The sequence below is a fragment of the Paroedura picta genome, chromosome 3 (genome assembly GCF_049243985.1).
Source record: "Paroedura picta isolate Pp20150507F chromosome 3, Ppicta_v3.0, whole genome shotgun sequence".
In the NCBI taxonomy this organism is placed as follows: domain Eukaryota; kingdom Metazoa; phylum Chordata; class Lepidosauria; order Squamata; family Gekkonidae; genus Paroedura; species Paroedura picta.
In genome coordinates, this window is record NC_135371.1 from 67,396,837 (window position 1) to 67,420,096 (window position 23,260).

The 23,260-nt window shown below is 47.5% G+C and overlaps 1 protein-coding gene across 5 annotated transcripts in view; it reads right to left on the reverse strand.

The window, feature by feature from the left end:
* ZNF346 (zinc finger protein 346) overlaps positions 1 to 23,260 on the reverse strand; it is a 112,576-nt gene that overhangs the window by 10,968 nt on the left and 78,348 nt on the right. Inside the window, exon 7 of one of the 5 annotated variants that reach the window (XR_013229149.1) lies at positions 12,838 to 12,981. The exons of the other annotated variants lie outside the window; for them this stretch is intronic. The gene's annotated coding sequence lies outside the window, so the exon portion shown is untranslated. The remainder of the gene's footprint in view (positions 1 to 12,837; positions 12,982 to 23,260) is intronic. 5 annotated transcript variants of the gene reach the window in all.

The window sequence follows — 23,260 nt, forward strand, 5'->3', positions numbered from 1 at the left end:
CAAAAGTTTTGGTTTTCTCTAAGAGCTGGCATGCAATGACTTGGTCTATTGGAGGCACTTCAATAGAACAAGTCGAAAAATTTAAGTATCTAGGTGTTACCTTCCAGTATAACCAGAAATGGAGCTCCCACTGCCAACGAGCTATCAATCTGGCCAAATCCTCATCTTCCTTGATAAAACAGTTCTTTTTCTCTGCGAAAGGTAACCAATTTATCCCTGCAGCAATTAAAATTTTTAATGCCAAAGTAATGTCCCAGCTCCTGTTTGGATGCCCCTTATGGGTTCCTGCCTTTAATAAATCTATTGAGGGTGTTCAATCTGCTTTCTATAGGCAAATTGCAGGGGTTCCCAACTGTGTCTCCTACCATGCCATTTGCGCAGAATTTGGCCAAATTAGGGTAGAGACAAGGGCCTGGATAGCTACTTTTAAATTCTGGGTCAGACTGTTTTTTAGAATAGAAACTGGCAGCCTTTTAACTTGTCTAAAAAGTGACCCTCTTAAATTTCAATGGTTCCAGGCTATTGAACAAAAATTAGTCTCCATTGGCATCGATCTGAACTCCCTACTACCTCTGGAAGAAAAATGTATCTTCCGGATTATTAAACAGAGAATATTAGATCATGAGCAGCAGGAACTCATACCTACCCAGCCTTGAGTCTGCTCACCAACATTCTTTGGCATCACTATGCAGAGAAATATTATGCCTACATATTTGCATCTCCTTGATGTCCCACCCCTGAGAAGAGCTTTTCTCCTGGCACGAATGAATGTTTTCCCCTCAAAGGTCTTAGAGGGAAGATTCCACCATATCCCATACCATGCGAGACTCTGTCCGTGTGGTTCTGGCTGCCCTGACTCTGTCTCACACATTTTGTTAGATTGTCCCTTATATGAGCAGTGTCGGGATGACAGCTTTGTTGCTTTGCTGGGAAACAAGCCTTCTGTAAGTAAATCTATGACCTTGCAATTTCTGCTCTCTGACAATGACCCAGAGATAACCATTTTAGTTGCCAGAGTTTTAACTAAGATGCTTTTATAATATGCTGCCTACCTTGTATTTTATCTTTTATAGTTTATTTAATCATTTTAAGATCTGTTTGGTTATGTAACCCCATTTTATTATTTTGTTGAAATTTTAAACCCTATTTTTATATGTCTTATACATTTTATGTCAATAAAGGCCCAGCGCCGAGGCCTTCGCAGCCCGGTGGTTGGGGACCACTGCCCTATTCCTCCTCCACATGCAACCAGCTGAGTTACCTTGGGCCACAGTTCTCTTACAGTTCTCCCAACCTCACCTACCTCACAGGATGTCTGGTGTAGGGAGAAGAAGAGTAGGCCATCGTAAACTGTTTTGAGATTCCTTTGGGTAGTGAAAAGTGGGGTAAAAAACAGCTCTTTTTTCCCCCAGCGGGGTAGCCAGCACTAAGATACAGTAGGAATATGCCAGATCCCCAATTCATGAGTGAGCTCTAAGAGAGGTTTGTTAATGGATATGGATGTTGTTTCTGTAACTCATATTCTCCATACTCCTTACCACTTTCCCCAATACTGATATCACTAAACCTTGATATAATGTGCAGGGAAGGTTTTTGCCCTTGCAACAAGCATGTTATTTCATTTCAAAATTCAGCTTCACAAAAGGAAGCCCCCATTCTGGCTCTTGCCCAGCTATTGCTCATTGGGACAGTACTGCTGAATCCAAATGACACACTGCTACTGTTCTCCAGTTGGCAAATGTTGGGAAATTGGTAAAATGCAGGTTTCCTTCTGTTCATCCAAAGATTCCCATCTGCTCATACTTGCTGAACATAAGTATTTAATGAGCATTTTGTTCCTGCTGCCAAGCAGCATATTGGAAAACAATGTTATGTTGGTGCTCCATGATGTCATCATGGCGCAATGCTGCCGTTGCCAACTCTTGTGATGTTAGCACGCGTCTCTGTTGTAATGTTTATGCTTCTGGCATGCCTCGTTGGATGAGCTGAGCAGAAGTCAGTGGACTGAGAGCTAGAAGCCAAAAGAACCAGCATAAAATAAACTACTTTAGTTCCTAAATAACTGGAATTGGTCAGATGATGTTAGTTTATTGGGGGCTGAAATGCTTCTCTATCCCACAGATGCTGAGCGGCAAATAGTTAGAGCCCTGGGTCTGCTCCAGTCGTAGGCTCAGATACCATCCTTATGTGTGGCCTTGGTTGCCCTCCCCTCTTAATTCCCCATTTCACTTTCTTTCGGGCCATGCAGAGAGCAGCAGATGTGCCAGTCCTTGCCCCAAGCCGGCACTCTGACCTCGGCAGAGCAAAGGGCAGGCAGCTGCTGTGGCAAGTGGATGCGATGGGGGGTGGGGGAGAGTGGGAGGCATTTCAAAGCCCTATGTTGTTGTTGCTCTTCAGGGGCGGAAGCAGTCAGGGCTGAGAGGAGGGCAGGCAGCTCAGGGAGGGCCGGGCCAGGCACTTCCTGCTAGGCACTGCGTCCCACTCAAGCCTGCACGCAAGGGGAAGAATTTTAAAATAAGCCATTAAAGGAGACTGCCCTGTGCCCGTGCTGAGCCCTGCAGGCATCTGTCCAGAGCACCTCCATCAATACAGCAGCACCTTTCTTGCAAGAATGCCTCCTCCTCCTCCTCCTCTTCTGCTGCTTCTCAGAGGATCTTTCATGGGATGACTCAGAGGCCTACGTGAAAGGCCCCTGCTTTCTACAGATCTTTACACTGAAGAGTGATTTTTACTTCCAACCCTCTGCAATGAACACAAAGAGCCACAGAATAGGAACCCGTGAAAAATGAAAGGAATCAGTGCTGGCCAAGTCAAGGCATAGTGCCTTTGGGCTGAAACCACCCCACTACCACCCTCTGCAAAAGACAATCACAGAAGTTAGTTAAACATTAATCGAGTCCTACAGATCAATAAACACCCTGTCGGTTGACTCCAATGAAGGATGTAGGCTCTGGAGTAGGCTTTTTGAAAACAGATCAACTGGGGAAAGAGCAAGTTGATGAGCAGTGCATTTGTGAGGTCTTGAAAGAGGGCTGCTCTTTGTCAGGGAAGAAAGCTGCATCCTAATGAGTGTTGCCAGTAGTGCAAGGACTTCTGCATGTGGAGTGAAAGTTGCACTGAATGCCCCCTGAAATCCGGGGCCAGGATCCTGAGGGGCATTTGGATCTGCCATGGGAGGGAGGAGGCAGGAAAACCACATTCTGTGAATCCTGTGGTCAGGATTCAAGCCCATATGATTTCAATGGCAAAACTTATTATTATTTTTTTTTTTAGAAAATGTGTTGCTGTATAAGGTGGGTTTGGTAACAGAAAACAGCTAATTGAAGAAGTTGTGAGATGCCTTTTCTTGGAGGTTTTGAAGAAACTGCTGAACATGCTTCCAATTTGGGCATTCTCCTTACCAAACTGGGACAAGTGAGCCTGTAGCAGGACCAGTTCATTAAAAATGTCATGCGTAGACTTTCCTCTAAGACCATCCTCAGGCATCAGCTTTCAGAATAACAAAATTAGATGTTGGCAGTGGTCACTTGGATGGATCTAAAGTTTTTGGTTAGGTGACCTGGGGTATCTCTTGACTTATTATTTTTTGCTCTTGGTCCCAAGAGCACCTTTTAATCTGGAATTACTTTCTTATGAATGTTGTTAATTTGGGGCAGAAAGCTGAAGAAAGCCATTAAAAAACATATAAGCACATTCTAGCCAACAGAATTTTTCCTTTCAAATAATAAAAGCAAGAAAAGTAAAAACCACATTAACCCTCTGCTCACTTGCATGGCAGTAAGTCACAAAGAAGTCAACTCTTGGGTGGGTGTGTGCACATGCATACATGCTGGGGCTGCTATATTCCTATGAATTCCTATTGGCAAGTGAATCGTATTTGAACTCAATAGGATATGTTTTAGTCTGGTCTATATAGTGAAAATATCCTCAGGTTCTTTGCTTTAGGGACAAATTCATACTAAGGTGAGGGGTTTGGCTGGCTCTTTTGGTTCCCATTAATAGCACCTACTTAGAATCTGCCTTCAGTTCTGATGACCACACATGCAGTCAGTTTCAGTCATTGTGACAGTTCTCTACTGATCCCAAAGGAGAGATGTTCCTGCAGGTTTAAGCTAGTGGCAAATCTAGCCTTCAGCATGCTTTCTAAGCCACAGCACTTTGGCCAAATATTTTGATCTATTGAATCCAGTGGAGCAGTGCTGCTTCACACCAGGTGAGGCTACAGTCGCATGAACAGAATGAAACTGACAGGGATTGACTTTAGGTAACTCATGGTAACTCATTATGGAGAGACTTTCATTGGCACCAGCTGGTGGTTTGGCCAGCCAGTAAATGTAGCAATGCACTTCTGGATTATAGCAGCTGCCGGGTATGAATACATCTGTGTCCCTGGAGAGAGCATTGCATCCTATGATTTGTAAACTGCCCTGTTTGGTGAGTGGCCTCTGCAGCCAAGCTGTAACGTACAACCAGATTGGGGCCTTTACACCGTTACATCCAGCACACTGACTGCTCAAAGAAAGGGGTGCAACCGTTTGCTGGGGAAAGCCAAAACACAAACCAGCATCTTTCCACTGCAGTGGCCTGTTCTGTCATCCTGTGGGCTCAGCTTCTGCCTGAGGGAGGATCAGAGTTTTCCTTGAGGGAGCTGCCAGCAGCCCTTGTCTCTCTCCCATCCTGGATCCAAGTGGCTCTCAGCAGGCGAGCCCCTCCTTCTCCCTCCTATCCAATTATAACCAGCTTTCTAATCATTTGTTTGGAGCTGGAGCCAGGCGCCTGTGGCTGAGCTCAGGGGTGGGAGAGGGGGGTGGTGAAGGGATGAGGCGAGGGGGGTTGCTTCCCCCTTCCCTCCTTTTCCTTAGATGGCTGCTGCAGGGTTGTTGAGCTCTCCTGCCTGCTGCTCCTTCTTTGGCACTTTATAGGCCTGCCCTGGGACAGGCAATGCCAGCCTAGCAGGGAGGAGGGGCACCTCCACTCAAAGGAAGAGGTGTCCGTGGTTCTTTTTCAGGCCGACCAGTTGTGAAACATGTTATTCTTAAGGGCCTCATCCAGTCAGATCAATTGGTTTCCAGCGCTCACTGGTATTTCATTTTGTGGCTGAGAACACAGGCATTATTCCTGGCTTCTTACATAGATAAGAGCCATGGAAGGACAGACTGAGAATTTGGGCCAGCTGTACATGAAGAGTCACTTCATCATCATCATTTTAATAAACAGGAATCTAGTGGCTCCCTAAAGACTACCAGGTTTTTATTCTGGCACAAGTTTCCAGGGCCTAGAGCTCATATCAAGGGTTTAAAAAAGAATACCAGAACTGTTTATTAATGGGACCTTATAAGAGCAAGGCCCACTCTTGTCCTTCCCTAGATACAGTTCCAACAGGATCATAGAGCAACAGCCATACAAAGAATGCAGTGGTTTCACTGGACATAAATTCGCCAACCTTCTTACAAGATCCTTGGATGATCTGCAGATACTAGGTTTTAATATATTTTATAAAGTGAAAAGCTGTCAGCTCTGCAACACAAGCTGTTGTCAAAGGTACAAAAGGCAGGTTAAATTGTCTCCCCCCACAATCACACACACTAGTTGACTATACACATTAGATGTGATTCTCCTGAGAGGGAAAACAATGTTCTTTAAAATTTTTATAATGTAAGATAAACCCTCCTGGGGGGACCCCTTGTATGTACTTAACAGAGTTTACTTTTGTTGTTGTTGTTGTTGCATCCTACATTAGGGGAAGAAAGCTTTTAAGATTAAATGTGACTGACAGTAGGAAATAGACAGTGCTGCCTCTAACCTACTGTATGAAAGGAATAGAAAGGGAATATGCATTCAGTATGATTTTATGTCTTATTTAATGCTATTTGATTGCTCATGCCACAGAGTTGCCAACTTTTTTTTTTACCAGCTCTTGCGCCTTTTAACAGCTGTTTGAACTGCAGAGACTAGGTGGTAACTTCCCTTCTGTTTCATTCACTGATCTCTGCAGCCGCCATGAAGAAAGGTTTTGCGTTCTCTTTTGATACAGAGCCAACACTTCTCTGGTCCCTCTTAAGGCATTTCCCCCAGGGGGAGGCAGTGGGGTCTCCCTTGGCTTTCACATCCCACCTGCTGGGTGATGGCGAGAATTGCTGCTGCCAGGCCACCCAGCAAGGGCCCAGCAAAGCAAACTTCATGCTGCAAGGCCAGGGCCCTGGATGTGGTCTCTTCCTCTCTCTCCTCTCCTGCAAGAGGGGCCAGGGCTGGGGCACTGCTCCTGATTTATAGTACAGAACTGAAGTCAAACAAAAAGCCCTTCATGGCAGCGAGCCTCCTGCCTCCCTGGGTTCCAGCACATACCGGTGTCACCACATCCCTCTGCCCACAGCCCCCTCCCGTGCCCCCCGCCAGTCCCCCAGCTGAGCACAACAGGGAATTGTGCGTTGCAACCCTTTTCTGCTCCCGGCTCTCCCCAAATATAAACAGCTAACTTCACATCCCAAATGAAATGCTCATTGTCCTGGTACACGTTGTATATCCCACCCAAATATCTGCTCTCCAATACTAACCAGTTACTGGCTGCTACACAAAAGCACTTTTAAAGTTAGCCAGACCTCCTACTTCACAGGAGAACCCAATCCTACACTATACTCCACATTTCCTCACTGAAATACAAGCATCAATCCTACATCCTGACCCATCAGTGTTTCCTTTTCCTCTCCCCAATAGTGCTATAGTCCAGCCCCACAGGGTGGTACCATGGTTTAGTGATAGAGCATCTACTTTGTATGTAGAAGGTTCCAGGTTAAATTCCTGGTATCTCCAGATAGACCCTGTGCTTGAGACACAGGAGAGCCACTGCAAGACCAGCCAGAGCAGGTAATACTGATTTTAACTCAGAAGAATAAAGTTTAACCTGTTCAGATTGTGTAGACCTCTGTCCACAAGCATATCGTAATTTAATGTTGCTCACATATCAGTTATTCCCAGGAAAAAAGTTCAAAAATAAATATTTTCAAATTTAAAAATGTAGGAAAAGAGTACTTTTATTAAGACAAAATAATTATAAAAAGACATAAAATTTCCAAATCACACTCACTCTTTTCGTAGTTGGATTTAAGAGGAGAAAAAAAAAAAGGGGGGGGGGCAGAGTGAGACAGAAATCTGTCATAGGACTGTGCCTGGCTCTCCTATACAGGTGACATGCTAGTGTGATGTAGCACTTGGAATAGGATCTGGGAGACCCAGATTCAAATCCTAGGGCCATTTCGCACGGCTTCAAAGTAGCACAATGGTTGCTATTTGGAAACGCTACTAATTTGCCATAACCCACGACGTCGTACACAATCTGCAACAATCCTGAAACCAATCAGCAAAAAGCGCTTCGTTGTGGCGCTTTCAGGGGAATCCAGAAAAGTGGATTCACCCTCCGGATAGCGATACACTCCTGCAACCAATCTGCAACAGTAGCGCTAAAGACCTGTGCGTTACCATTGTTGCTGGTTCTTCAAAGTCCCTCCCCCTGGCTCTCTCCTCCAAACTTCCGGCGAAGCGATCGCCATTTTTTTTTCTCCGAGCGAGCGGGGATAAACGCACCGGCGAGACTCTTTCTGTTTAGAGGCTTCCCTGGCTTCAGTCCTTCACCTTTAGTCACTAAGCACAAACCACTGAAAAGCCCGTTTGCTGAAATAAAGTCCCTTTATTTTTTACAAATAAATTCAGCCGAAAATCGGGCCCGTGAGAGGGGGGGGGGGATTTTTTTTTTTATCACTCGAGGCAGCGTGCAAACGATCATACAATCAAACGACAGCTCACATTAGGCAGCTGGATGGGTCTCTCCGTAGCAACGAATCTACCTAGATTCGTTGCTATGGGTCGTTTTTTTTTTTTAAACCTTTCTTAAAGGGAAAGGGGCTGTTTGGGAGCATGCTAACGGCTGCCCATTGGCTGCTTGACGGCCAGGGGCGGGACGAGCTTGGCAATAGCGCTTCCTTTCTAGCGATTTCTGCCGAGACCGGAAGCCTGTGGGAAACGCTAAAAAACGCAACTGATTCCACTACAAAGGCAGGTATGCATAACAACGAATTCCACTATTTTAAATGGCGATTTTTCATTCCGCAAACAATTTGCAACAAAGATCCCTGTGCGAAAAGGCCCCTAGTATTGCCATGAAGCCTTATTGGGTGACACTAGGGGCTTTCCTGCATGCCACAAATTTAGCGTCATGCTTACCTGATAAAAATGCTATATTCTGGCCACTCCGCATGACGTCACCAACCTCTCACGTCTGGCCAACAAACTGCTCGTGATATCTGCCATTTTAAAGTGTGAGTTGGTGAATCCCAAAAAGTAGATTCACTAACCTAAAAAGCACTATCCCCCAGCAGACAACCAGCAGGCCAGCAGCAAAAGAAATGTATGGAGGCGAAGAAGCGCTACATCCACCTCCAACATCCCACCCTCACACCCTCCTCCCTCTCCCTTCTTCTGGGAATGGGAATTTCTTTTTCTTTTTAAGGCAAACTGCCTGGAGCAACAAATAAGCAGACAAGTATGCAGGTGATGCCAGAAATATCCCCCCCCCCCAAAGTTGTGACACAAAGCACGCCTCTAAAGTTCCCCTCCCCCCAAATCAGGACTGAGATTAATTTTTAGAAGTATCAAGACTTGTGATTCCATAAGCGGTGGCATTATGCATCTATGATTAGATGCATAGAAATTTCAACGAACTATTGATTTAAAAAAAATAGCAGGCATCGTGGGCCCTTTAAAGCATGGAGAAAGGGGATTGGCTGCCCGGATTGACTGACAGGCGGAAGAGAGTTGCGTATAAAGCGCGTTGCTCTCTTCTGCCATTTCCAGCAGCACTTGTTGAGGGGGAGAAGTGTGAAATGGCGGCAGAGAAGAGTGAGACAGCAAAAAGGTGAGGAGTGGTTGGGAGGCGTGAGAATATTTAGCGCTACGCCATTGAGCTGGCGTAATACTTTTACCCATGTGTGGAAATGCCCTCAGTATTTCATTCTCTCAAACTAACCTACTTCACAGATTTGTTGCGAGGCTACAATGCAGGCGAGGAAAACCCTGTAACTCGCTTTGAGTCCCTGCTGGGAAGAAAAGTGGGGTATAAATGAAGTTAATAAATGAAGGAAGCTCTTCCTCCTGACAGATGACCTCTCTGACTCTCCCCCAGAACCCTCAGAGAGATGTCTGGAAGCAGTGACGAAAGGGATCAAGCAGAGACGACTGAAGCTCAACCCTGGAAAGATAGAGGTCCTGTGGCTGGGTAAGAAGGGAGGAAGAAGCGCATCTGTTCACCATGGGAGGAAACACATCTGCTCACCCTGGACGGTGTGCAGCTCTCAGCGACGCACTCCACCAGGAACCTGGGTGTGATCCTGGATGCTTTCTTTACAATGGAAGCCCAAGTCACAAAGGTAGTGCGACTGGCATTTTACCACCTCCGCCAAGCCAAACTACTAGCGCCCTACCAGAGCACCTAGCCACAGTGATCCATGCGACGGCTGGACTTCTGCAACTCGCTCTACGCAGGCCTACCCTCATCCTTGATCTGGAAACTACAACTGGTCCAGAATGCTGCAGCCAGGATTCTCACCAAAACATCATGGAGATCCCACATTCGGACGGTACTCCAACAACTCAGCTAGCTCCCAGTTGATTTCTGGATTAAGATTAAGGTTCTGGTAATCACCTTTAAGGCCATACATGGTTTGGGTCCAGTGTATCTGAGAGACCACCTCCCTGCCTATACCCTCAAGAGTCTTATGCTCCGCTGCCTCCAGCTGGCTGCAGATCCCTGGACCCAGAGAAGCGCGTCGGGCCTCAACAAGGGCCACAGCCTTCTTTGTCCTGGCCCCCACCTGGTAGAATGAGCTCCCTGAGATCAGAGCCCTGCTCAAACTTCCACAATCCCGCAGGGCCTGCAAAAGGGAGCTCCTCCACCAGACATTCGCTTAAGGCTGACTGACTAGGAACATCTGCTAGTCCCCCTCCCTGGGACACCCTTCCATGACTGAACAATTGGATCTCCCTAGGGCAGGGGTAGTCATCCTGTGGTCCTCCAGATGTTCATGGACTACAATTCCCATGAGCCCCTGCCAGCAAATGCTGGCAGGGGCTCATAGGAATTGTAGTCCATGAACATCTGGAGGACCACAGGTTGACTACCCCTGCCCCAGGGTAAGGTGACCAGATTTTAACACTGGTAAAGCGGGACACCATTGACCAGGGGGGTTCTTGATTAAAAATTTGGTCTATATGGAGCAACAAAAAGTTTCATAGAACACAAAAACAGTATTGTAATATATATTTTTTAATTTCAATGTAAGTACAATTTGCCAGGTACCCCCAGATGTCCCTCCAAAAGTGGGACAATATGGTCACCTTACCCTAGGGGTATATCAGTGTTGTTATTCATGCTGTGTTGTGATTGTTACCTGACATATTGTTGTGATGTTCTTTGAAATTTCTGCAATGTTATAGATTGTCATAAAGTTCTATGTAAATTTGTGCAACTGCCCAGAGCCGTAGGGAATGGCAGTATAAAAATCTAAATAAATAAACAATCAAATAGAGGTGCTGTCTGTTCTCTGAGCCTGAACCCAACATGTTCAGAAACTACTGGGCCTAACCCATCAGAAATTAATAGGGCTGCATTTAGCACTTAATTTCCAAAATGAGAGATGCTGCGGCTGAAAATGCCTTGGAATGTTAATTTCTTCTAGCTTCTCCTTTGACTCTGGCTGAAAGGAGGAAGAAACGCTCTGCACGCGCACAACGTTACTGGGTTCTGGCGCGGGAGAGGGGTTCCGGGGATAATCCTCGGCGAGTCATGGTCCAGAATAAAGTGCAATCCCTTAAAACGAGGATTTTCGGCCAATCCCATGTGCAGAGGCTGCAAGGCCTCTTCCGGGTACCGACCCGCTGGGAGCGCGCGCGCGGTTACTCATGGGCTCCCCCTCCGCCTCCGCTTCTCTCCCTTGGCGGGAAGCGAGCTTCTTTGATGGACGCGTCTGGGCCGCCAAGGTGGGAGGGGCTGGCAGCGCCCCGCCGGCCTCGCGGAGGATGCTGAGACGCTTGTGTCACTAACCGCTAGAGACACGGCGTCTCCGGCACCGGAGGAACCGCAGCCAGGCGCCTTCTCGCGAGGGAGGGAGGGGCCCGGCTGCCACACACATGGGGAGGGGAGGGGAGGCGCCAAAGGAAAGTGCAGGCGAGGGACGGAGTCGCCGTGCAACGGAGGTTGGATGTAAAAGGAGTGATGGCAGCACGGGGGGCGGGGAGCTTCTTGCATAGCCCCTACATTTCCATGAGGAGAGAGGGTCGTTTCCAGCGCTCTAACTTTCTTGCGGGCAGGAATAGGCAAGGTGGGTGTTTAACAGACCTACATTAGAGTGGTTACACTTCCCCCCTCCACAGGTTACGTTCAACAGGTTTTTAAGGTGCCGCGTCGCCCTTCAGCAAAATCTTCACGTGCCAGATTTCTGCCTGCCTTGCCTTTACGGCTGATAAAGACCCAGGAGTCCGCCAGGAGAGAGGGGGGGGGGGAGGTGGTAAGAAGGAGGAGGACTATGTGTTGTAATTTCCTGAACGTTTACAGGGTGCGTTACCACCCCACGGGAACACGGCATGAACATGCTCTGGAGCTGACCTTGCTGGTATTAAGCTCTGTGCTTCTTTGGCAAAGCCCCTCACATTCAAAGGCCATAATTGAAGCCAGGGCTCCCAAAGACTCAGCCTGTAAATTGTTCCTGTGAAGTTATAATAAATGAGTGCTTTTGAACATGTGCTGAGTTCTTTCCTACAACTTTAGTAATAATAACCAGCCAACACACATCTGAGGCAAAAATACCCTTAAGGATGATTTTTGCAGCTGTATCCAACTTATGAATTGATAGGATAGGATAGGATTCAAGAAAAGATGGCCACAAAAAATGCTGACTGATTCATGGAATCGACTTTAAATGGTTGAAGACATTGATTCCCTGCTCAGTTGGCTGCCAACCCCCAGGTGGGGCATGGAGACCTGGAATTACAATTGATCTCCAAGCAATAGAGATCAGTCCCCTTGGAGTAAAGGGCTGATTTGGAGTGCGGACTCAATGGGATTGTACCTGCTGAGGGTTTTCCCTTCCCCCGAATCCTGTCTTCTCCAGGCTCTGTCCCCCTCCCAAACTTCCAGGTATTTCCCAACCCAGAGCAGGCAACCCTACATGCCAATGATTTTCTAGTAATGTGCTCACATGGTCAGGCACAGATTTGGGTCCCCCCCCAATACTTTTAGGCATTACCTAAAACTAGCCTTGGTTTGTTAAAATATCTATTATACATAGAAAAGCCTAACTTTGCTAATGCAGTCAGTGGTTTTTGTGGGCCACTTTGCATTGAGATGGTTGTGTGAGTTGTCCTGAAAATCAATGTCTTGGAGCAGGGTTGTTAGAGTCTGGTCTGACTAGAAAAATACTCCTGTGTTTTTTCAATAAGTGTATGGAAGAGTCTGGCCAGGCCAGAGTGGCCTCTCCCTTCCAAGCTGTTGTTGAGGAGCCCCAGGCAGGAACACAGAATTCAACAACTGACAGCAATGGAGAATGAATGGAAGAGAATTAAGTTGGAGAAGGTCTGAGATGGCAAACTATTGCAGGAACATGCACAGTTTTAAATGTAGAGGACTCCTGGGTTAGTGATAGTGGCAAATCCACAAATTACAAAATCCTTGGGTCCTCTCGATAGATGTGGTTTGGGAATGCTGTGTTTGGCGCTTAATTCTCAGGCACACACAGTCCTGATTCAGACAGACTGTGGTATGTGTCTCATGCATCTTGCTATTTCTCTTACCTGAAAAGGCTCCTAGGAGTCATCGTGTACTTTGTTGAGCAAACGTAGACCTCTGGTCCCCCAAGGAGAAGACTTCAGTCACTTCTCCATCTACATGGCAGTCCCAGTCTGAATGGTTCTCCTTGTGCGCCTGAGAGTTGCATTCTGAACACAGAAACCAAAATCTATGTCTGATCAATACATCTAGGACTGACGTGGGGGAAATGTGGTCTCTGCAACATGAATCAGCCCTGTGTCTAAGGGAGAAACCTCTTCTGGTACATATTTTATTCAGTTTTGCATTTATACTCTGCCCTTCCCTGGGATATATTTACAAAGCAGGCTGTGAGCACGAGTTTTATTTTCCTGTTGAGACAAGTTACCATAAGGAACAGATGAGAGGATGGGTGCATGTGATAACTATCACACTGGATACATGTCCATTTGTAGCAGAAATGTATTTTCACAAGGTTCCATTTCTTGACTCCTTGTACCAGTTACTTCATAAAGAGTATAAATTTAGTGGTTAGTGGATCTAAGAGACCCACTCTGCCATGGAGGCTTGCTGGGTGACACTGGGCTGGTCATACAGTATCAGCCTACCCTACCTCACAAGGTTGCGAGGATAAAATGGAGAGGAAAATGAGGTAAGCTGCTTTAGTCCACATTGGGGAGAAAGGTGGGGTATAAATAAACAACGAACCTCCCCCTTTTCAAAATATAACAAAAAATGATTTTTAAAAAGGGCAAATTATCCTTCTCAATACATATTAATGCAGTTAGGGGTTGAATGTTCAAAGGAGCTCAGACAGCTGGGAGCACGTGGAGAGAGCTGCTGCTGCTGACCAGGTGAGGCTATTGTGGTGCTGAGTGAGGTGATTGCTGGGAGGATTAAAAAAGCCTGCTCCTCCCCAGAGGCCCTTGGCCTGTGGCTCTTAGCCTGAGGTTCTCAGCCTAGCAATTAGAACCTGTAGATTATATTTTCCTAGTAGTTGCACTGCCTAGAAGTTGCAATGGACCTCCAGGACACTCATTCCATCATCTGCAGTGAATGTGACATGATTGCCTTTCTCCCTGAAGACAAGATGGACTACATCTGCCCCAAGTGTAAGCTGGTAAGACTTTTGGAGGAAAGGATTAGGGCCTTAAAAGAGAGGATTATTACTCTGACAGAAATTAAGAAAGGGGAGGAATTCATAGACAGGAGCTGTGCAACTCTGAATAAAAAGGATACAACCAGTCCTGAAGAGAATATGGGGATTGACCTCATTACGGAGCCTCTGCAGACAATTAGGAAAAAGACTCAAAAGGCGTAGAGCATGAGGGTTCTTGGGGCCTTTGGAGCTCCAGAATAGATTTCAGGCCTTTGCAGAGGAGGTGCAAGTGTCAACGAGGGAAGAGGACCCAAAACAAAGTCTAAGAGGCCACGGGGATAGAAGGAAATTGTGTTGAGAAAGAAAAAAAAGGAGAGTACTGGTAATTGGAGACTCCCTACTAAGAGGAATAGATCGTCATGTGGCTGGGCCCGACCCCCTAACCCGAGAGGTGTGTTGCTTGCCAGGGGCAAAAATTAAAGACATTTCAGAATGGTTGCCCAAACTCCTCAAATCGCTACGCATTTGTGATGGTCCACGTGGGAACGAATGACATGTCTGTGAATACCATCGCTCCTATTAAAAACATATTATCAAGATCTAGGGAGGAAGCTCAAGCAAACGGGGGCGCAAGTGGTATTTTCAATCTTGCCTGTCAAGGGAAGAGGAATGTGTTGGGAGAGGAAGATAATGGATGTGAATCAGTGGCTGCGTAGTTGGTGCCAGCAGGAGGGATTTGGTTTCTGGGACCATGGGATAGGCTTTCTTGAAGAACGCCTACTAGCACCTGATGGACTGCACTTGGGGAAGTTGGGGAAGCATGTGTTTGGCAGGAACCTGGGGAGATTCATCAGGAGAGCTTTAAACTGAAGCCACAAGAGGAAGGAGATGTTCAACATAAGGAGTGTAAGGAAGGAGACCGATTGGGGGCAGCCCAACCAGGAAGGCCAGCTCATAGGGAACAAAAAGTAAAAGGACTCAGATGCCTTTATACTAATGCCTGAAGCATGGGCAATAAGAAGGAAGAGCTGGAACTTCTCATGCTGTTGGAAAGGTATGATCTAGTAGGCATCACAGAAACTTGGTGGAATGATTCTCATGACTGGAATGTAATAGTGGATGGATATGAATTGTTCAGAAGAAACAGTAGATCGAAGAGGTGGAGGAGTGGCACTGTATGTGAGGAAAGGGCTTACCTGTCAGGAAATTCTAGTGAAGGAGAGTATATATCCAGTGGAAAGCATCTGGGTGAAAATAAGCAAGGGGAAAACGAACAGTGTGGTGGTTGGTGTCTGCTACCGACCGTCTGACCAGCGAGATGATGTGGATGCTGCACTTTGTGAGCAGCTTGGGAAAATATCCAAGCAGCAGTACCTTGTCATCATGGGTGACTTCAATTTCCCAGATGTATGCTGGGAAACAAACTCCGCAAAGCTTCCTCAGTCATGCAATTTTCTGACCTGCCTGGCTGACAATTTCAGATGAACCCACAAGAGGTTCAGCCATACTGGACTTAATATTGACCAACAGGCAAGAGTTGGTGGATGGGGTGAAGGAGGTGGGGACCCTAGGGGGAAGTGACCACGTCCTCATAGAATTCCTCATAGAATAACAAGGAAGCTTGTAGCCAGATGCGGATGTTGGATTTTCGTAGGGCAAACTTTAATAAACTCAGAGACATGATGAGTGTCATACCATGGACGAGAATGCTGGAAGGGAAGGGAGCATGTGAAGGGTGGGCGCTACTCAAACAAGAGCTATTGCATGCTCAATTCATGACTATCCCAGAAAGACGAAAACACTGCAGGAGCTCTAAGAAGCCTATTTGGATGAACAGAGAACTTCAAGCAGAACTAAGAAAAAAAAGGGAAATGTTCAGGAAATGGTGGGAAGGACAGAGCTCTAAAGAAGAGTACCTATAGGTTACTAGGCACTGTAGATCAATCATCAGAAAGGCCAAAGCTGAGAGTGAGCTAAGATTGGCCAGGGAAGCCCATTGTAACAACAAAAGGTTTTTCAGTTATGTGAGGAGCAAACGTAAAGTAAAGGAGGCAATAGGCCCACTGTTGGGTGCGGATGGACAAACTCTAACGGAAGATGCAGAGAAAGCAGAAAGGCTTAGTGCCTATTTTACATCTGTTTTTTCCCACAGGTCAAAGGGTTTAGGCACATGTAGGGATAGCAGTAGCCAAGGGATAGTGTCTGGGGGGCAGGTTGACATGGACAGAGAGGTTGTCGAGAGGCATTTAGCTGCACTGGATGAGTTCAAATCCCCTGGGCCGGATGAAATGCACCCGAGAGTACTCAAAGAACTTTCCGGAGAACTTGCAGAACCCTTGTCCATCGTCTTCGGGACCTCTTTAAGGACTGGAGATGTCCCGGAGGACTGGAAGAGAGCAAACGTTATTCCGATCTTCAAAAAAGGGAGGAAGGATGACCCGGGAAACTACAGACCAGTGAGTCTGACCTCTGTTCTGAGGAAGATAATGGAGCAGATATTAAAGGGAGCGATCTGCAGACATCTGGAGGACAATTTGGTGATCCAAGGAAGTCAGCATGGATTTGTCTCCAACAGGTCCTGTCAGACCAACCTGGTTTCCTTTTTTGACCAAGTAACAGGTTTGCTGGATCGTGGAAATTCGGTTGATGTCGTTTACTTGCATTTTAGTAAAGCTTTTGATAAGGTTCCTCATGATGTTCTGATGGATAAATTGAAGGAGTGCAATTTGGATTTTCAGATAGTTGGTTAGAGAACCGCACTCAAAGAGTTGTTGTCAATGGTGTTTCATCAGACTGGAGGGAGGTGAGTAGCGGAGTATCTCAGGTCTCAGTGCTCAGTCCAGTACTTTTTAACATATATATTAATGATCTAGAGGAGGGGGTGGAGGGACTACACATCAAGCTTGCAGATGACACCAAATTGGGAGGACTGGCAAATACTCCAGACGATAAGAGACAGAGTTCAACGAGATCTGAACACAATGGAAAAATGGGCAAATGAGAACAAGATGCAATTTAATAAAGATAAGTGTAAAGTTCTGCATCTGGGTCAGAAAATGAAAAGCATGCCTACTGAATGGGGGATACGCTTCTAGGTAGCACTTTGTGTGAACGAGACCTTGGGGTACTTGTGGATTGTAAACTAAACATGAGCAGGCAGTGTGATGCAGCGGTAAAAAAGGCAAATGCCATTTTGGGCTGTATCAACAGGGGCATCAGAATCACAAGATGTCATAGTCCCATTGTATATGGCACTGGTCCCCAACCTTTCTGAGGCTGGGGACCGGGAGGGCATCGGGCCGCGCCCACATGGGCCGCTGGAGAGCAGCAGCAGTAGCCTAGGAAGACTGGCAGAGGCAGCAGCAGCAAGCAGGCCTCAGTGCAGGCCCCAGCCATGGAGGTGAGGCAGCCTCTGCGGCACAAAGGCTGCGGCAGCCATGGAGGTGCTGCCCATTGCTGCCCAATCGCAATGCCCAGGAGCCCCAAAGGCATGGAGGGAAAGGGAGTGAGAAGGGAGGGAGTCTGGGTATGTGTGTCTCAGTAGGCAGAGGACAAGGACTCTCACCCCTTATGTAGATATTCCATGTAAAGGGTGAGAATCCTTGTCAGATTTTTTTTCAATAATGAACTATTACCACATCAGAATCACAGAATCAGGGCCTTTTCGCACAGGGATCTTTGTTGCAAATTGTTTGCGGAATGAAAAATCGCCATTTAAAATAGTGGAATTCGTCGTTATGCATACCTGCCTTTGTAGTGGAATCAGTTGCGTTTTTTAGCGTTTCCCACAGGCTTCCGGTCTCGGCAGAAATCGCTAGAAAGGAAGCGCTATTGCCAAGCTCGTCCCGCCCCTGGCCGTCAAGCAGCCAATGGGCAGCCGTTAGCATGCTCCCAAACAGCCCCTTTCCCTTTAAGAAAGGTTTAAAAAAAAAAAAAACGACCCATAGCAACGAATCAAGGTAGATTCGTTGCTACGGAGAGACCCATCCAGCTGCCTAATGTGAGCTGTCGTTTGATTGTATGATCGTTTGCACGCTGCCTCAAGTGATAAAAAAAAAAATCCCCCCCCCCTCTCACGGGCCCGATTTTCGGCTGAATTTATTTGTAAAAAATAAAGGGACTTTATTTCAGCAAACGGGCTTTTCAGTGGTTTGTGCTTAGTGACTAAAGGTGAAGGACTGAAGCCAGGGAAGCCTCTAAACAGAAAGAGGCTCGCCGGTGCGTTTATCCCCGCTCGCTCGGAGAAAAAAAAATGGCGATCGCTTCGCCGGAAGTTTGGAGGAGAGAGCCAGGGGGAGGGACTTTGAAGAACCAGCAACAATGGTAACGCACAGGTCTTTAGCGCTACTGTTGCAGATTGGTTGCAGGAGTGTATCGCTATCCGGAGGGTGAATCCACTTTTCTGGATTCCCCTGAAAGCGCCACAACGAAGCGCTTTTTGCTGATTGGTTTCAGGATTGTTGCAGATTGTCTACGACGTCGTGGGTTATGGCAAATTAGTAGCGTTTCCAAATAGCAACCATTGTGCTACTTTGAAGCCGTGCGAAATGGCCCTCAGAGTTGGAAGGGGCCATACAGGCCATCTAGTCCAACCCCCTACTCAATGCAGAATCAGCCCAGAGATCCTAAAGCATCCAAGAAAAATGTGTATCCAACCTTTGCTTGAAGACTGCCAGTGAGGGGGAGCTCACCACCTCCTTAGGCAGCCTATTCCACTGCTGAACTACTCTGACTGTGAAAATTTTTTTCCTGATATCTAGCCTATATCATTGTACTTGTAGTTTAAACCCATTACTGCGTGTCCTTTCCTCTGCAGCCAACAGAAACAGCATCCTGCCCTCCTCCAAGTGACAACCTTTCAAATACTTAACGAGGGCTATCATGTCCCCTCTCAACCTCCTGGCTGAACATTCCCAAGTCCCTCAACCTATCTTCATAGGGTTGGTCCCTTGGCCCCAGATCATCCTCGTCGCTCTCCTCTGTACCCTTTCAATTTTATCTACGTCCTTCTTGAAGTGAGGCCTCCAGAACTGCACACAGTACTCCAGGTGTGGTCTGACCAGTGCCGTATACCAGTGGTCCCCAACCTGCGGGCTGCGGCCCGGTGCCGGGCCGCGAAGGCCATGGCGCCGGGCCGCGGCTCCCTCTCTCCGCCCCCCTGCAGTAAAAAACTTTCCAGGCTGCAAGCTTGCGGCCCGGGAAGCTTCTTACTGCGGGAGGGCGGGGAGAGGGAATCAGGGCCGGTCCGCGCATCTACATAAGGGGTGAGAGTCCTTGTCCTCTGCCTACTGAGACACACATACCCAGACTCCCTCCCTTCTCACTCCCTTTCCCTCCATGCCTTTGGGGCTCCTGGGCATTGCGGTTGGGCAGCCATGGGCAGCACCTCCATGGCTGCCGCAGCCTTTGTGCCGCAGTGGCTGCCTCACCTCCATGGCTGGGGCCTGCACTGAGGCCTGCTTGCTGCTGCTGCCTCTGCCAGTCTTCCTAGGCTACTGCTGCTGCTCTCCAGCGGGTGGGAGTTGCCGTGGAAGACTGGTGGCGGCAGAGGAATGAGCAGGCCTCCGTGCTGGGCTCCGCTGCTTTGGTGCCACTCCCGCTGCTGCGGGCCATCTGATGGCATGCTCCCTAAGGTGGGATAACGGATATCACGTCCATTCTCATTTCTGTTATAGGTAACATGCCGGTAGATGTTCCACATCAAAAAGAAAAGACTAATAGGGATATTACTTTTCGTATGAAATCAAAAGTGTTGGCTGGTATTTCACTTTGTGTGTGGTTGTATGTGTGTACTCAGGCGCTATTGAAAGCAAACATGGTCTTCTGTGTAGGCGTATCTGGACAAATGTTGCCATTTGGTGTATACATTCCCAAACATTAGAATCCTCATTGGGTATATAAGTAGCAGCAACAGCTTGCAGAGTCTGCTCCAATGGAGTGGATGCACAGTTATGTGTGTGTGTGACAGAGCGGTATGCAAAAGAGGCAGCTTGGAGTGAGGCAGTGTGTGTGGGGAGGGGGCTAACCATTGGGCTCTGCCCCTGTACAGGGGTGTCCGCCCCCAGTTATGAAAGCCCCCGTGTCTGGCTGCCAGAGTAGCGAGTCTGCCTGGTGCCAACAATATTTCTTTTGGCCAGTGGCCGGGGTTCAGGGAACACAGAGCCCTTGTACCGACTTACTCTGGCTGGCTGTGTCCCTGAATCCCACTGAGGTTGCACCTGTAGGCGGAATGGCAGCACTAGAGGTCTCTTTCCTTCTGGAAGTTTCTCTTGGCCTCTTTTGAATCCCATTGTTTTTAGGCACAGGACCTCACTTTGATACTCTATCACTTCATACAGTTTGACATGGGGCGGCAGGCCCATTCTCTGTGTGCCAGAGAACAGAGAACTAGCTCTCAAACTCCCTGTACTATTGAAGGTAGGGCACCTATTCCTTTAGCAGCTGCATGGCAGGCAGAGATTCAGCAGGTGAATATGTGTATCTTCATGCTGGGACAAGCACCACCTGCTGAACTTCATTTGCTGGAAAGGATTGGCAACCCTATATTGCTGCAGTGTTGAACCCACATCCTGTCCTTCCTGTAGTCTCACTCTCTGCTTAGATGTTGTCATGAATATTAAACCCTTCTTGTACGCGGCTGTGTTTCTAGCTCTGATAGCTTGTAGTGTGGCCAATTTTTTTCACTGTTGGGGTTTAAAAACAGCATCACAGGTAGAGATTCAATAGCTAAGCTTTATCCCTAGTATGGAGATGCAGTGATAGGGCAAGCCTATAGTTTAAGTCTATATACTAGGTGCTTGTAAAGCCGGAAACTAAGATTCACAGATATGTGATATGTAACACCTCAAGGCAGTGTTTTTTCTTGCTCCATTTATTTCCTGCCTTTCTCCCCAATATGTACTGAAAGTGGCTTCTACCCTCACAGCAACCCTGTGAGGTAGGTTAGACTGAGGGTGAGTGGCCCAAGGTCAGCAAGCTAGTTTCTGTGGCAGAGTGGGGCTCTGAACCCTGGTGTTTGAGATCCTAGTGGACACCTCTAACCACTCCTCTATGCTAGCTCTCCAGAGTATGTCGCTACTTCGTTCCCCATATCATTCCTCCAGAGTCTCTTTGCCACCCTTCTCTGTCGTGCATTTAAGGATCCAACTGGAAAAGCTTTTGATACACTGATCAGGGGAGAAGGCTAAATAAAGGAACTGGGGGATGGAGCAGAGGCATTGACTAGTACTATTTTATGCTGAACTCAACATTTTAAAGGGGACTGGAAAAAATCTCTGGTCTGGGTGGCGGTCTGCAACTTCTACACCTGGAATGTTTTGTTGTGAGAATAGTATCAGAAGGTAGTCCTCTGCCCTTTTCTAAAACGTGCCTACTACTTAACCTGTAGGAAACATTCTGGTATGGTATGACAGTTGCAACCAATACCAACATGCACTACTGTTTTTTATTTATTTGGATACTTTTACCCCACTTTCCTCCACTGAGTGTGGATGCAAAATGACTTACAGTACAATAAATCAAAAGTTAGTAACTGCACAGAATTATGGTGAGAAAAGCAGCTCCAATTTCTGGAATCTATTCACATGATCCTCATTGGGGATAAAAAATGCATGACCATTTTAGGTACCCTGGAAGAAGGAACAACAGTGGGACTGAACAAACTCCATCTCTGGTTCAAACAAAATATTAAAGATTTGTAAATCTGTTAAAACAGTGGTCCCCAACCCCCGGGCTGCAGCCCGGTGCCGGGCCGTGAAGGCCTCGGCGCTGGGCCGCGGATCCCTCTCCCCACCCCCCCACAGCGAGAAGCTTGCCAGGCTGCGAGCAAATCGGCCGCCGAAGCAGCAGATCAACTTGCAGCCCGGCAAGCTTCTCTTCCCGCCCCCTCCCAAAGCAAGAAGCTTGCCGGGCTGCAAGCTAATTGGCCGCTTCGGCGGCTGATTTCCTTGCGGCCTGGAGGGGCAGGGAGAGGGAGCCGCGGCCGCTGGCATGCCGGCGGCGCAAACGCGCACACATGCGCACAAAGTCCGCACATGCGCGTTTGCGCCGGGGCTGCTGCGCGGGCGCGGGGCCCCGGATCGCCCTCTCCCCACACCCCGGCGCAGCGGTCCGCAGCCTGACAAAGGTTGCGGACCACTGTGTTAAAAGACTTCACCTTTGCCAGAGTCATTCACTTTAAACTGGTCTGTTTCTATTTCCAACACCACAAAGAAGGGGTTATGTTTAGTTATCAGCATTTGTTTCTCTTTAATCTCCAATGTGAGCCTTAAACATAAGTAAAGAATATTGATTAAAGGCAGGATAATTATTAATTGGATGCATTAATAGGAACAAGGTCCAAGGACAGGTGTGAGCAGGTACTTCAGAGGCAAATTAGTTTGATCTTAATTTATTTCTTTTTATATGCTGCCTTCCCTTTTAATATTGTAAGCTCATGGCAGTTTACAATATTGCCTCTCAAAAGCTGTACTAGAGGAGTTATGGTGCAGTAAAGATGGGCTGAATTATGGTTTCTGGTTGTACTGTTTCCCCCTGTAATCTGCCTTGCATCTCAGTGAAAAAGGTGGACTCTACATACATACAGTTTTATTACGGTCATAGACCAGCATAAGAAACATCCATTAAAACCAGGAATTAAAACATCTTAAAATATAGAGAATACAAAAGGTAGAAAATACAAAAGGTAGATAGGTGGACTCTAAATAAATTAAAATACATAATGAAGTCATACAGCACCTTACTACCCTTACTGAGATCCATTCAACTCATATCTGTAACCGCTCCGTAGAGCTGTATAAATAAAATGCTAAGGGGTGGGGGGTGGGTGGGCACTGTCCGTTAAGGGGGGGGCAACAATTGGCCCCTGGTCCTGGACTGACAAGAGGAGGGCCCAATAGGGAGGCGCAAAGCTTGCCAGTCCGGGGCCAGGGGCCCAATCAGCTGATTGGCCCCCTGCCCCAGGACTGACCAGTGGGCCACCTTCGCCTCACAGCGGCCATTCCTCTGCTTGCCACTGAGAGACGAGGTCAGCCCAGGGAACCTGGGACAAGGGGGGGGGAGCCCCAAGAGCGGCTCCTCCCCTAGCCGCGACACCGGGAAGGTAGGCCGGATGGGGCAGCCCTTTGGAGCAAGGAGGCAAGCTAGGCCGGGAGGGGGGGGGCTTCTACTCCTTACCACACTTCAGCCACTCTTCAACAATTATGGCAATTTTACCTGAATGGTAAAAAAATGCCAGGCATTGTAATTGGATGGGAGGAGATATAGAACTGAGGCTCTGGTCTTGTTTAGTGCTTGTCTGTTATAGCTGCCCATGTGTGGAACTCCTGCCTGCCCCTTCTGTTATGGTTTAG